Below are 12,344 nucleotides of genomic sequence, written 5' to 3'. Positions count from 1 at the left end.
ATCATATAGCACTGAACAAGTTGTGCTCCCTCTGACAAAAAGTAAAAGAGGAAATGGGGGTTAAAGGGAAATAAAAGGGCAAAGGAGCCTCTGTAGCTCTCTGTCCCACCAAAATGACCCCAAACTAGTGTAAAATAGCACATTTTTGCGCGCTACGCGCGAACATTGTCCCCATAAAGCCAAGCTCGAAGACTTAACATACCGTAGTCGCTCTAAAAATACACGCAATGTTAACATTCTCATCTTTTGAATTAAGGGGGTACTACACCCCTGCCCAATTTTGTGCCTAAGTTTTGCATTTTTCTTAAAGGTGAACCTCATTGAAAATAAAGTTATATATCAATGGAAAGCTTATGATGTCAGGAAGCAGAAAAGAATATTTTTTATTTGCATAGCGTACCAGGCTAGACATAATCTCCATGCAAAGATTGGATATTGGCACCCCCTAAATTACAAAACGAAATCGTTCAAATTAGGGCGCTTTTCGTTGATGACGCCAGCCCAGGGACACACAGTTACTTCCGGTTTGATTGTAAACACAATGTCCGTGTATTTACTGTGGCATGCATCGGGCCAATGCACGAATTCAGTCATTGTCAACTTACTTTACATGAAAAATATATTCATTAAAATAAGAATAACATGAAGGAAATATCATGATCAAATTAAGAATGAAGTGCCGGAATAAAGTGTGTGGATTTAAAAATGGGAAAAGTGCTGGCCGGGGTGATTTGGGATAGGCCAAGCCATCCACGATATGCATAGGGAATATTACAGTAAAGCACCTAAGAGCGAAGATTCAAGCGAAGAACCGGAATGAAAACAGATTACAAAAAAATAACTGCTAGTGCTACCAGTTCAGATCGTCACACCAAGTTGAGATGAACTTATCACAATGAGAAAATGAAGGAATAGAATAAGGTACATGTACAGGATTTTTTAATTATTTCTTAGTTTTACAACCGGTCATGGCCGGTCATGTATGATAAGCGAAGTCGTATAGATACATACGGGATGAGCTCAGTGACTGACTGAGTCTCACTACGCCGAGTGTTCAGTATCCGCGACTGTACTGTACTAGTACTTGCAGACAAAATGACCGATTTGATATTCACATTCTGATATTTCCAACTTATTGCTACTTCATCAGCAAAATTTATTCCTGTAAATGTTCCAAATATAACGATTGATCAAATCTGCTGAAACACCCCATGAAACACGGAGGACGGCCCGAGCGAGTCGCTGTGTTTGTGCATATCCATCCCTGCAATTCAGCAGCAATTTACGCATCGTGTTCGGTAATCCATAAAACATGAATGTTTCACCTTTTCAGTACCGTACACTGATTGTACTATCATTAAAGAATCATGACACAAGTGACAAGATTTTAATTTTATTCAGATTTCAGAATTCCATCAAATAACGGTCTACTAAGTCTAAATTGTATTTATTTTATAATAAAGTATCTGCCCGAGTATCTGTTTCTTTCAATCGCGATTGTGTGGAAAGAATGTATTACCGCAATACGCTAAATATGAAAACCTTTTATGGGCTGGATTTGATGAAATCGGCAGTTTTTATTAATTTTTGATTACTGCAAGACGATATTTTTTTATCAGACATTTTAAAATGAATCAAGAATATATGGGGAATGTCACAAACAAGTATTTAATTTGTTATTCGATCATGTTTATTCAGTCCATGACATGAACGGTAGCAGCATTTGCTCATGGGATTGATCCCAGCGCGAAATTCAAACTCAATTACCCAGTTATACCCAGCCAGTTATGACTGATTTTGTAAAAAATTTACGGAAAATTTATGTGTTGACAATAATTCTATTATGAACCAGCAACTTGAAGATTCCTCTAATTTCAAGCTTTGTGAAAATCAGACTTGCCGGGCAGCTTGCAAAGTACAGGAAGCAAGTCTTGTTTACGTGTTTCCGAGTAGGATCACGTGACTGCGAACCCTGAGCTTACGTCACGAGCATTCCCAAGGTCATAGACGATTGATTTGGGTGCTTTTTGGGCGCCTTAAAAAGACCAAAAATTCAATCATTTTTTTATTTTTTTAGCTTTATTGGCCATCAAAAAAATTGGGAAAAATAATTTTTAATATCCTGACATCATAAGCTTTCCATTGATATATAACTTTATTTTCAATGAGGTTCACCTTTAAAAATTATAGTGCATTGGTGACAAATAAGATAGCCTATGTATATTATAGGGGCAAGAACTACAACTACTGCACTGGGAATTTAATTTCGGCACATACAACCGTTGTGGAGTTACAGTCAAAAATGAGGGGAAACCAATAATTGATCAATAAATCAATAACTACTTGCCTTGAGTTGCTAAAATTTTCAGTGCAGTATTTGTAGTCCTTGCCCCTATAATATATATATATCTTACTTGTCACCAATGCACTATAATTTTTGAGAAAAATGCAAAAATGGGCACAAAATTGGCCAGGGGTGTAGTACCCCCTTAATAAAGTGCAGAATAAAGCTATTTTATGCATGGTATGATTGAGGAAATCTTCAGCCTAAAAACCTTGCTCGTGAGGAAGAAATCACAATTTGCACCCCTGGCTGCACGTGTGTGTAATCAGTGACGTCGATTTGTGGAGGAAGAGAAATGGGTTTTTGCGGTTTTTTTTGGCACTGAGAAAACTAGGGGGGTTACAGGACTTTGGCATTATTTCATAGGGCATTATGTAATTATTTATTGTTACATTATCCAGAGATGGAACCGAACCGAGACTGTGGGTCAGCAGTGGCGGCACCAGGAAATATTTTTTTTTTGGGGGGGGCAAAATCGACAAATTTTAAGCAAAATTGCAGCAAAAAGTGGAAATTTATGTTATTTTGGGTTTTTCCTCAAAAGTGGGGGGCAAACTGGGGTCAGTCTAGTTCAATAGCAATAAGATTTAAGGCCTAGTAAATACTATTAAAATCAGTACAGTATTGAAGGGAAAAGTCCCATCTGGTAAAATAAAACAGCACTTAAAGGTCAACGATGCATCCTGTGCACCCTACAACTACTTCCTGTCAGAGTGTCAGTGTGCAGTATTTCAATGGCTTGGGCAAGGAAGTCCTAACTGCAATAGCTGCCCTATAGACATTTGACCATTCCTGCATTCTAAATTGTACATACCTAAAAATTTGACACCTGGCAGCTATTGCAGATTGGGGATTCTTTCTACTCTATTTGATGTACCATTTCGTCACCCTGCTACAATAACTTTTTTTGTAGTTTTGAGAAAAAGTACAAATGGTGCAAGCATGCATATGAACATATTTATTCACTAATCTTTCTACAACAACAAAATGATAGTAAAAATATTAAAAGGAGGTATCAGAAACAATTAGGGTAAGGCCAAAATAAAAACATGTTTGTTTCCGGGGAGGGTCACTCCCATTGTGGCCTGTACACCATCCACGATAATCAACTTTTGAAAAGCACCCTAAACAAGGATTTAACCCTTGGCTAAAACGACACCCTAAACAGGGATTTCATTCCTAACATCAAATTTCATACCCTAAATTTCATTTCCGCGTATTTAGCAATTGCAATTTTGCTACCCTTTTTTTCCCCAATTTTTCATGTTTTTGACACCCTTAACGCGATACGCGCGTATCGTGCTTACCCACGAAAAATGACTCTTTTACGCGTTTTCATTATCGCGGATGTTGTACAGGCCACAATGGGAGTGACCCCCCGGGTTTGTTTCCTGTAGCAGGTCAAAAAAGTCAAATGCGAAATGCAGTTTTCATTTTTTTTTTTTAATAATCCATGTCTTCAAATGAAAAAAAGTACGAGGTGTTTCAACTAGAGTAGTCCAATGAGTGGATACAGTATGATTTTATTACAGACTTTTAAGGCCCAGATAGAATTTTCTAAAATACCTTCAAAGAGAAAATTAAGAGAAACTTCTTTAAGAGAAAATTAAAAATGATTAATAATTTGACAAAATTTCACAAATAACATTTATATAACAGTTAAAAACTGATTTTTCAGAAAAGTTCAAATTATGATTCTTTTTCTGATTTGTTTCAATATTTTGAATTCTGGTTTCATTTCTAATTATCACAATACTGGCTATTCCATTTAAAATACGCACTAACCTGTTCCACAGAGGGAGTATGAGTTTCAAATAGAATAGACAGTTGAGTAACTTCCACTTGAGATATGTGACACAATCTGGTCCATGGGGGCGAAAGGAGGCATTTTTTAAAAATTGAGTTACTGTAATTATTACATTACACATACAATAGGCTATCATATACTGAAAACACCAAAGGTCAGCATATTTTGCTCTAAAAGTTGAGAAGTTTTTTGATGTCTATTTTCTTATACATGTATTTTATTGTTTTTTGACTCCATATTTTTACCTTTATCTCTGAGTCAAATTTGCCGCCTTTTGGCCCCCATGGACCAGATTGTGTCACATATTCACTCCAGTTGTGAAAGACATAGGTAAGCCACAATACAAGAGGAGTATGGGTTTCAATTTCAAAATGATTAACCCTAATTACATTTGATAAATATACTCCCCCTGTGGAAGATATTTCCAAAATCTTCCACAGGGGTAGTGTGGATTTAATGGTATAGTACAATGGTTGTTCAATAATGTTTAATGATGGCATTTTCAATTGTATCTAAAGTCGTAATGCTACTCTGCCTCCTCTTAATCCTTGCATTTTCAGCGTAATCGTGAGAATTATCGCGGCAAGATTCACCACGCGACGACAACATTTCCAAGTTGAGATACTGCGCGATTCCAAACGCCTGGCAAAATGCGACTCTATACAAGCGACTGCTAAGTCCGTAAATAAACGGATTAACTGCCGAGTTAATAAGCAGTACGCCAAAACTAATCACAAAAAATGTGAAAAAATGCGGCTGTAAAGAGTCCGTTAAAACTCGTACAAACTTATCCATACTCAAGACGCGTGACGGAAACTGGCACAGAAAAAAGACCGTGCCGTTTATTACGAGCAAACGTGCCACTTGGTTTCTGATTTGTAGATTGCGTTTGTTCTTCAGCATGTGCACAGAGCCGCTGATTTGCTTATTACCCAATGTTGATATAAGCTTATAGTATGTTAGGCAGCTGATAACTAGAGCCATGATAAATACGATACACATGATAATTTCAGCAAATAACCCAAGTCCCACGTTCACCATGTAGCAACTATGAAATCTCGTCGGCAATTCTTTGAATTCATCGTCGTCCGGCCACATGATGCACTTTCGTTTCATTAAGCCAAATCGCGGCGCTGTTAAGACACCGAGTACCACAGCCACTATCCACGCAATAATAATCACTTTAATAGTACGATCTTTACCATGCATCAGCCTGTGCTGCACTGGTTTACATACGGTGTAGTATCGTTCTAGCGAAACAAGCGTGACCAGCTCCACGGAAGCAAAATAGCTCACTAATATCGGAAGAACACTTCCCCAACATCCATGCTCGGAGAGATACGGCACATTTCCGCGGTACTGCGAATGACTGTAGGTATGAGCCTGTGCGCCCATAGTAATCACAAGAAACAAAATATCAGCTACCGCTAAATTAGCCAAGTAGTAGTTCGTAATAGTCTGCATGCGTCGTACACGCGCAACCGTAAACAGAAAGGCGAGATTGGCAAGAACTCCGGTAATGACAATCACAGGGAGGATAATTTTCGTAAGAAGTCTATCGGTGCTGCTCCACTGAAGTCTTTCCAAAGCTGCCGCAGCGGCATCAGTGGAAGTGAAATTCCACACGTCGTCGCACTCCGACATATTCATCTTGTTTATATGTTCCAATGATCCACTAAGTTCAATGTTTCCCTGTAGTCATGACAAGCCAAGAGCTCCAAGGGGTGATTCAGTTTGTTCACTATTTCACCGTATTCAAGACAAGAAGATCACCATTTATCCCTTGACAGATAGAAGAACCAGGCTCCTTCAGCCTATACCACCATCTAACCTACTGCAACTGCTTTAACCACTTGCATGCTTGATTGTACACTTCAGATATCATTTCTGCAGCAAAGGATGATAGTCATGAGCTCTCAACAGAAACCAAAAACAATAATCCCCAAAATCATCACCTTCAAAGCTCCAGGTTTAGTATATCTTTCAAAAGAAGCAAAAAATGTAAAATTTTGACAAATTGTTCAAATCTATCGAACAAGTTTGCAGCCGTTCATCCAATTCAATGACAATAGATGGTGAGTCATCCACTTCAAATCAAAGTTCACTGTGAGACAGTTAAGTTTGTCGATGCAGCTTTGTGGTTCCGGGTTGCCATCTTTTATGACAATATGCCCTAACCAAAGTCATTTGGTAGCCCATTATCAACCACTTATATCTATGAGGTCCCACCCAAATAGTCGGGCAGCAAACTACCCAGTTTTTAAGGCCCGTGGCCTTTTGATGAAGACAATGTGCCACCTATCCTAGCATGCTGTTTGGGTCCCAAGTAACATATTTATACATGTTTACAAAAATCCAGATGCAGCAGAAGGCGGCCATCTTGTTTTTCAAAATGGCGCCCATTTTGGCAAAATATCTCCAATATTTGTCAAACTGCCCCGTCCCAATGTGATTTTATTGGCACAGTAGTGATTGTTTTAGGCTTGTTATAGTAGTTTTGTCATGTTGGCATGCAGTAGCACCAATATTAATGATTTACAAATTCAAAATGGCCACCAAAAATTCAAAATGGCCACCGAAATCAATGTATTTCCTTCAAACATACAATAAGCCTAAGGTAACATATGAGATTGGACACGTGACATCAATATTAAAATAATAACACATACAAATCCCATACTTAATGCACACAACACCCCCACACCCTTACCCCCCCCCATCCCCGGTATATTTCGTATATTATTTTAAAGTGCCACAGAAAATGTATCAAAAACGTTTTCTTGGCTCATACGGGTATCCTTTATACAAGAACAGTTGGTGGTGCTAGTCTGGGCTACAGGCTGTATTACTACATCCATAAGCACATGGCAGCAGGGGGTACGTGGTTCTTCAAAAAAATTTGAACCATTTAAAGACAATTTTGCCCAAATGTGCCCAGTTGGTTGCACTGGTCTCCACTGAAAAGCTACCCATCGATATACCAAAATCGCTGAAAAAGGTACCCCAAAACCGTAGCACCTTCCTGTACACCTTCAAACAGGAAGACCCCCAGGACATGGCATTGGCCAGACATTGAGAGGTATTGAGGGGTATTGAGAACAGGGTAAAATGTATCGAGTGGTCCCAGAAATGGTTTATGGGTCCCGGGGGATGGATTGTTAATGGTTTCTAGGGATGGAGTTAGGGATACCAGGGATGGGGTATAAAAGAGTACTAGTAAAGGGTACCGAAGGTCCCAGGGACAACAATTTATGGATCCGGGTGAAGGTGCTAGGTTCCAGGGGTGACATAAAGGGGTGTCAGCAATGGGGTTTGGGGTACCAAGGACAGGGTTAGGGGTTCGGGGGATGAGGTTAGGGGTTCCATGAATGGGGAGAGTCCCATGGTCGGTGTTACCTAAGACAATGCCTACTGTACCAATAAATTCACAATGGGAAGGGTCAATTTGAAAAATATTGGATAGGGTGAGGGGTACTGGGATGGAGTAAAGGGTCCCAGGGTTTGGATAATGGGTACCGGGGACAGCGTTAGGTGCACTGAGGAAGGGCTAAGGGTACCGGGGACAGGGTAACGGGTTATGGGTCCCGGTGAAAGGGCTAGGGGTTTCAGAAATGACCGGTCATGGGTCCAGGAATGGGGTTAGAGGTCGCATGATCGTGAAGCGTGTTTGAGGTCCAAGGGATAGGATATGGGTGACTGGGGATTGAGTTAGGGGTACCAGGGTTGGAGAAATGGGTATCAGGAACTGAGTAAGGGGTACTGGGCATTGGGTATGGTGAACCAGATGTGGGCTAACAGGTTCCGAAGATGGTATTAGGGTCCCAGGGATGTTTCATGGCCGGGTCTCAGGGACGGAGTTTGGTGTTCCATGAATTGAGTTAAAGGTCACATAGTTTGTGTTAGAGGTCCCCGGGAATAGGGTAATGGGGATGGAGGTCAAGGGTTAGGGATATGAGTACCAGGAACAGGGTAAGGGGTGTAAGGCATTGAATATGGGGAACCAGATGTGGGGTTACAGGAGCCAAAGATGGGATTAGGGTCCCAGGGATGGGTCATGGGTCTTGGGGACGGGGAAGGTCCCATAGTTGGTGTTAGGTGTCCCGGGAATAGGGTTAGGGGTACTGGGGATGGAGTTCCGGGTTTCCAGGTTCGGCGTTAGGAGTCCCAGGGATGGCGTTAGGGGTACCGAGGAATGTCTAAGGGTACTGGAGTAAGAGACTTAGGGTACTAAGGATATGGTTAGGGTGCCAAGGGTGTGTTATGGGCTGGTCCGAGTACATCAAATTTAGCCAGAACATATCAGGTTATGGGCCACTGGGCAGTGGATTATGGGTTCCGGTGTTGTGTTAAGGGGTCCCTTGGATGGGTCTAGGGGCCCTAGGGATTGGTAGTGCTACTGGCCAGGGATGGGGTTAGGGTACCAAGAATACAGGGTTATGTGAACCGAGGAGGGTATAAGGGTAGGACATTCGGTACTAGTACGGGATATATACATGTTATTGGGTATAGATATCAGAGTACGATGTACCTTTAGCAGGGTAGGCCTACAGGGTTATGAGTTAGGTACCAAGTTAGGGGTGATCGGCGTAAAGATTTGGATTACGGGTTTGGGTATGAGTATGGGCTGGCCCCGGTACATCAAACATAGCGGGAACATAATTATTATTATCATATCCAGATGAGGAGGCATGAAGAGATTTAAGGTGGAAGTTACAGATTTTAAATTCAGGAACTATTTTAAAATAAAATGTTATCATAGAGAGTGAATTATAGGTAAGCATTGGAATGTGGGGGTGGGTGTGTGGGGTGGTGTGGTGTGGTGTGTATTTGCAGTGTAGTATGGAGTTTGTGTATCTGTTAGTATATTAATTAACATGTTATTTGCTTAAACGTATATTTTATAATGCTCATTGTATGTATAGAGGAAATAAGTTGAATTTGGCGGCCATTTTGAATTTTTGGCGGCCATTTTGAATATCAAAATCGTCAATATTAGTGCATACATGTCATAAATAATATCCTAGGCCTAAAACAATTGCTATTGTATCAATAAATTCACAATGGGAAGGGTCAGTTTGAAATATATTGGAAAATTATTGAAAAAATGGCCGCGATTTTGAAAAACAAGATGGCCGCCATCTGCTGCATCTGGATTTTTGTAAACATGTATAAATATGTTACTTGGGACCCAAACAACATGTTAGGATAGGTGGCACATTGTCTTCAAAAAAAGGCCACGGAATTTAGTTTGCTGCTTGACTAAAAAACAGATGACAGACGCTAGATGATTTGAGGTGTTTTTTTGCCTACTCTGGCAACCCCAGTTGTGGTATTTATATGAATGACTACAGGATGTTGTATGGCGTGTACAATGGCAAATGTACTTTGTTATTACAGGACCACATATCCTGTCTAGCTTCCACCATACTGGTCTCAAATTGGCTATTCCACTTAAAATCCACACTACCTATGTGGAAGACTTAGCTAAAGTCTGCCACAGAGGGAGTATTAAATTTGAATAGAATAGACAATTGGGTAACTTCCATGTGAAATACTCACTCCAGTTGTGGACGATATAGGTAAAGCCATAATACAGGGGGAGTATGAGTATCAAAATGATTACCTCTGACCAATTACACTTGAAAACCATACTCCCCCTGTGTTAGATATGTCCAAAATCTTCTACAGGGGTAGTGTGGATTTCAACTGGAATAGCCCAATCAGAGGTAGTCTGCTGGTAGTCCAGTCTCACCAGACTACCAGAAAATTCAAAACTAGGTTACCATTTTTTTTAAATTTATTGAGATATGTCTCGATTGTAACTCAGAATTTTCAAACACAGCAAGGAAATGTAGTAGAAGTCTTGCAGTTCTTTGGTAAAACTAAAAAGGCAACAGAGTGTCAACTAGAATGATGTGGTTTGTAATTAAGGGGGCCCACAACAAAATATGACAATATTAAGCTCATTATAGTATTCATATGCAAATAACATGGCACAAACTACACAGTACATCAGGCCACCATATACTATCACCATACCAAGTTTGAAGTTGATTGGTTATTGCATTGAAGCTGCACACTGAATTGATGATTTTGACACCACCCAGCCAACCACCAAGTGAACGAACTAGCGAACCGGACAGACAGCCAACCATCTGCGCCATAACATAAGCCCGCATGATGTGGGTGCCAAAAAGGTTGTGTTTTTTTCTACATGCTTTGACACAATATCTTGGGCTTGGAGTACAATAATTTTCTTATCTTCGAAACGGTATTGTTACTTTTGAGACTATCAAACAATAAGACCAAACTAACAACCAAGATAAATAAGACAATTGATATTGATCAACTAATCAGTTCAACACTTAATTTCATAGATTAATTCATAAATGCAAGTTAACAGTAAAACCATAGTACGAGCTGCACCTCTGCCATCATCACAAACTCAAGGCTGGGAAAAAGCACTTTTGACAACTTGTGCCCACATGATAGTCAAACCTTATTGTATTGTACTCTAATGGGTTCAAGGAGCTTGGACAAACTTTTTTTTCTATTTTCAGAATATGATCATGATCTATTTTCAGATTATGATCATGATAACCATTCATGAATACTTAAAATGGTCCAATGGTTTTTATATTATTATTAACCTTTCAAACTGTGAAACAATGCAATCATCACAAGCAGGAAATCTTGAATAAAGTTGTTCCTATAAGGAAACAAACCAAGAGTGAGTTTGATTATGTCCTAATACAAATGTGCTTCGTTTAAGGCCGACTCCTCTCCCTGAAACATAAGAGTAATGTTGAAAATCCCAAACCGAAAACTTTTATCGATATTTTATTGTTTTTTACAAATGTAACCAGACTTTTTGGCCCCTTCCCCCTAACGAAAGGCCTTTAGTTTATAGATGTCATCATCAGGGCTGTCAACTTTTTGAAATTGCTTGGTGTGAGACACTGTCAAACAGAGGCGTACCGGGACGGAATTATTATTTGCCGACTACAATGTTCATTTTGACCCATGATTATTTAAGCCACAGCGCTCAAGAACCTAAAAAGTGTGGGGGTGTAGGTACAACAAATTATTTCTACGATGCGTGAGATTTTACTCATTTCACTGCTTTATGTGTGCCATTTACTACCTAGGCGTGAGATTATACTACCTTGGGTTGAGACCGTGAAAAAGAGGCCCAATGCATGAAACTCACAGAGTTGATAGCCCTGGTAATCATCGGTTTTTCCCCAGACCTCCGCATGATTGTCCTGCTAATACACCACTGATTGTATTTATAAGACTACATGGACTTTTTTTTTAAATATCGGTCAAATTTGACAGACTCTCTGAATCACCTTAAGTAGGAAGCATTACAGGAAATACTTCAAATGTGGTCCCATATAAATACTACCACCATTATGCCTTTAAATAATGATGTGATATCTGTATTGTCTACAAGTTCAATCAGACTGATTATCAATTAAAGATGAAATTCAGTTCAGATTGGCTTTCACAATGCGGTATTCCACTTAGGCCATGCCTAACTCGCAAACACAAAATCAGAATCAATTGAAATTGTGGGAATAAATTTTTTTCCTGGATATCTTCTAAAACATAGCATTAAAAAGAGGATGCTAGAATCACAAAATACTAAAAATTACTCCAGTGATTTGGATTCTAAGCAAATCTATGTATCACAGTAGCCTTTGGCACAGTACATGTGACTTCCATAGTTTTACAAACTTCCATGTTTTTGTACATACTGTCTAACCAAAACATATTCCAGGCCTAACATTTTACTATGGTTATGAGAAAGGTATGAGCATTCATCTGATACCAATAGCTGCATTTTGATGGGGGTAAAGTGGGCGATGACAATGTTAACCAGGTCACACCCTTTTAACATAATATCATTAAGAAATGTTCAGTTCTCTAGAAACATCCACTTTGGAAACTGGACTGTTAAAGGTGCATTTCATGATCCACGGCCTCATCCTCCTACTTTTCTTTAAAGGTGCATTTCATGACCCACAGCCTCATCCCCCTACTTTTCTCAAAAAAAGAGATTTTCATACTAATGGAAATATGCACAAAACAAAAAAATTCTTGCAGATTAATTTGTTTAGCAAAAATATGGTCAAATTGGAATTACGTACACCAGAATGAAATTACAACACATTGGCTATGGAGCAGTGT

General features: G+C 39.5%; 1 protein-coding gene across 2 annotated transcripts in view; it reads right to left on the bottom strand.

Annotated features, from left to right (window-relative positions):
- LOC140137409 (carnitine O-acetyltransferase-like) overlaps nucleotides 1-12,344 on the bottom strand; it is a 69,907-nt gene that overhangs the window by 6,780 nt on the left and 50,783 nt on the right. The window lies entirely within an intron of this gene.

Source organism: Amphiura filiformis, chromosome 17 (genome assembly GCF_039555335.1).
Source record: "Amphiura filiformis chromosome 17, Afil_fr2py, whole genome shotgun sequence".
Taxonomy (NCBI): domain Eukaryota; kingdom Metazoa; phylum Echinodermata; class Ophiuroidea; order Amphilepidida; family Amphiuridae; genus Amphiura; species Amphiura filiformis.
The sequence above is the reverse complement of the archived record's forward strand: the minus strand, read 5'-3'. Positions and strand labels throughout refer to the sequence as shown.